This window comes from Lissotriton vulgaris, chromosome 1_1 (assembly GCF_964263255.1).
Source record: "Lissotriton vulgaris chromosome 1_1, aLisVul1.2, whole genome shotgun sequence".
Lineage (NCBI taxonomy): Eukaryota > Metazoa > Chordata > Amphibia > Caudata > Salamandridae > Lissotriton > Lissotriton vulgaris.
The window spans coordinates 1,015,696,219-1,015,700,368 of record NC_141685.1 but is presented as its reverse complement, the minus strand read 5'-3'; positions in this window follow the sequence as shown (position 1 = coordinate 1,015,700,368).

Here is a 4,150-nt window from a genome sequence, read left to right as displayed (position 1 = left end):
TCGCTCCTCAGGCTCAGGTTAGACTGAAGGGGTGGCACGTGTACCTCCACCCTTAAAGCAAGGTGTCCACCGCCTCGCTCCTCAGACTCAGATGAGGATGAAGGGTCGGTAATTGTACCTCCACCCTTAAAGCAAGGTGTCCACCGCCTCGCTCCCCAGGCTCAGGTGAGGATGAAGGGTCAGTAATTAAACCTCCACCCTTAAAGCAAGGTGTCCACTGCCTCGCTCCTCAGGCTCAGGTGAGAGTGAATGGTTGGTATCAGCTAGGTGCCAAAAAGCCAAGGACGCACATTTTTTTTATTACGTATGGGAGAGCGGGAGGAAAACGGCTCACAAAACCAGCTCTGTGCTTTTCAAAACTACGTTAAAAAGGGAACCTAAGGCCATGAGGAAGATTTTATTAAATGTTCTTTATTATGAGTTCTATTCTGAGGTTGTTCTGGCTTTTAACTACTTGTGGTTTTTCTACTAAAATGACACAACCCTTGGTCCACACTTGGTGGTGTGTTTAATTATAGGGGCGCTCCTCACCAGAGAACTGCTACTACCAGGAGGCCTCTCCATGAGCTCTTTTTTTGAGGGTGTAGAATTGGCAAATCCTAGTTTTGTATATGTACCAGGGGTGTATTGGTGTTTTACGATTGTGCATGTGAGGGTTACTACTCTGTTAAATTAATTCCATCGCTATCACAGGCTGAAAACAGTGTGGATGGCCTTCAGTAATTATGATTTCCTTGCCCTGCCTAACTTATCATGCTAAGTGAGAAAAATTAGTAATATAACCTGATCCTTTTGTCCTATTAGTTATTTTTGGCACCTAGCCCAATTTGTGTTCATGCTTTATGGTCAGGAAGGCACGTTTCTAGTCACTCTATCTGCTGGGATACTTCCCAATTTGTATGCTTCAGAGTGTCTAAACATAGCTGAAGTCCCACCTTAGCATACTTCTTTTTGGTTATTTTTCTCACTTAGCTCAATGAGAAGGAGCATAAAAAAGCATCAAAAGTGAGATCGCTCTGGATGGTCCAGAAAAAGGCCGGCAACCAAAAAGACATAGGCAGAAACATGTTGCACAATTAGGACAGGCAAGGAGACCAGAATTACCCATGCCTGGCTACACTGTTTTCAATCTTGTGATAGTGAGAGAAATAAATAGAGTAGTAACCCTGCTACACACATTTTTAAGTAACAGGAGACCACATGATACTTGCAGAAAAACTGAGATAAGCCCCTACAACATAATCTCATAAAAAAATCTCATGGAGAGCCTACCAAGCAAGAGTAATACCTCAGGAACAGAGTGTACTGAACAATTTGGATAAAATGGTCTGGCCCACTAGTAGTATTGTTAATATTACCATTATTATTATTTTTATTAATATTACTATAACTATTATCATTATCATTATTATTATTATTATTATTGCGTCTTGTAAAGCGCTCAGATAACCCAAAGGGTTTCCCAGCGCTGTACCAAGGAAGGATGGATCGGCATCACATGCACAACGTTAACTGGTGCCTTCAATTTCTGCTGCAAGAATGAGTTGTGTTTTGTGTTGTATGTAACCCTGGGTGAAGTACTACGCTACGTTTGCGTAGTTTGCGAAATTTGCGCTACTTCGCACTACGCAAATTGCACGTAGCACAGTGCAAGCACGCGTAGCAGAGCGCAGTGGTCATTTTTTGTTTGCTCGCGGTCCTCAACGTCAAGTTGGCGACCGCGAGCGAACACAATGACATCCCTCCGAGACTTTTTCCTCGTTCACGATCAGCAACATCAAGTTGCCGATCGTGAGCGTGGAAAATAAACCTCCCGGCGAGATTCTCAAAGCGGGGAGGTCAGATTTCTCATTGCGAGTGGTCGCGTATGCTCACGACCGCTCGCGATGAGAAACTACCAGTCCGCGTTGAGAAAGCTATCGCTTGAGTAGAAATCTACTCGAGCGGCAGAAAACGACCGCTTGCACTGTGCAAGATGCGGTGTGCACTTATTGCACAGTGCGTACAAACATCCGACACTATGCAATCAGTGAGAACAGCATTTTGCACAGTGCACTACGCAGTTCACCTAGCTCGCGTAGTGTGAAGTGCACTTTGCGTAGCTACGCGTAGCGCTACTACGCGAACTATGCCCAGGGTTAGTTGTATGATGTGTGCTTTGATTGTGGTCACTTGTTAATTGCTTTGATGTTGAGCACCAGGTGGATGATGTTCTTTACCTAGATACAAGGAATTTATCTTTGAGTTGTGGGTTCCCCTTCATTTTGCCTTTGTAGAACTTACACCCTTCATGTAGATTCCCTCCCTAGGTTCATGCCCTGCAGGAGAAGAAAAGACTGACCATCATTGGTTTTTGCTGCTGTTTATGCGGCTGTGCCTCCAGACTTCCCTAGAGATACCTTGACTTTATTTGGGATGCCTGGCATGTTACTACCCAGTTTACATCCATGAAGCACCTGTACGCTTACCTTTTGTCCCTTGTTGAGGCATATCTGGAAACAGGAGAATCCGCCTTGGGATGCATCTTGTTCATCCTGTAAACCATATTAATTTCACATACTTCATGTACCTCAACCCATTGTAGAGATGCTCTGGAAGAAGGGGTCAGAATTTCTGGGGCGTTGCAGTGGGTTTGACCTCCCAACAACCATTACTTTTGACGCTGCCCCGGATTCACAAAATCATGTAAACATGGGAAAGTACCTAGCCGTATGCCTCTTAAGGTGAGGAGTATTAAGGAGAAATATGTTTATTTCTCCTGATTTTGTCTTCTTTCTATGGGTGGTGCATACTGCAGCACCCTTGGAAATAGGAAACCACCTCTTAGAATGTTTTTGTGCAAGAAGAAGTTCCTTCTTGCACAAAATCCTGCATGCAACGTGGACACCCTTGCACCATGGTAAAAGGGTGCCTACATTGGCGCTAGGCTGCCGAAATGGTGCCAACACAGGGAGAAAAGACAGGATTCCACTGTATTGCATAAATACGGTGTATTCCTCCCCTTTCACGTTGGCATAGGGCAGTGCAGCAAGGTGCCTTGTGGCACTGCCCTACTCCAAAATCCCATAACTGAGTGCCCCAGAGAAACTACGATTCACAGATGTGGTAGGGCCCTGAAACCAAATCTCAGTTTTCCATTTGGTACCAGGATGCAGTGGGTCCAGTGGGTGAACCAGTTCCCTGTGGTTGCCACAACAATCACACATTTCCACATGACCCGCTGTCCTTGCGATTTAGGCTGCTAAAGTTTGGTTCTCCTGGAGGATGCACCTTCAGTGTGGAGTCTAAACTCAGCACTAGTAGATTCCCTGCTTGAACATTGGCTTTGTTGAACAGTCAGAGCTGCAACTGATCTTCCCTTGAACACCATCAGCACCCTTCATCTCACCAAGCACCAGATAACCTTCTGGCCCCGTTATTGGACACTGACACATTACCTTTGGGAGTATTTTTTTTTTTTTGTAGGGCAAAAACGTTAACGAACATCATAGAGCTGAACCAGGGTGGACCCGGAGTTACACTTCAAGACTGTGTCCAATAAGAAGCAATGTTTTTGTGTGGTGAATCCTATTATGTGGAGATGTAGAGGTCTCTGAAGGGTTGGATCTTTAGCTCCTTTCTGAATTGTAGGGAGGTTTGACCTTTCCTGGTGTTGATAAGGGTGTTTTTGCAAACTCTGGGACAATAGAGAGGATTATATTTTGATTTTTTTCTTTCTTGCTGTTTGGAAGTTTTCTATTTGCATTATGATGATGTCCTGGTTTCTGGGGTGGCACTGTCCACTTGCTGTATATTCTCCACTGGGCATGGAATGGTTCCAGTTCTGATGGCTTAATATGTCATGCAGCTTATCTTAAAAAATGATGTGTTAGGGGGGTGGAGGAGCCAATGGGTCCAATCAGAGTTGGAGTGGACGACTCAATTCAATTCAATTCAATTCAATTCATGAAGCTTTATTCGGCACATGTAAATGACCATAAAAGCACAAGGATAAAAATACGATAAATATTGCATACAATAAATTTCATAATAAAAAAAATAAATAAAAAAAAACAACCAAAAAGATAACAGACATAACTCTTAAAAACACATGCTTTTCCTGGCATTTATAGACTGGATTAGAAACGTAGCAGTATAAAAACAGATATCG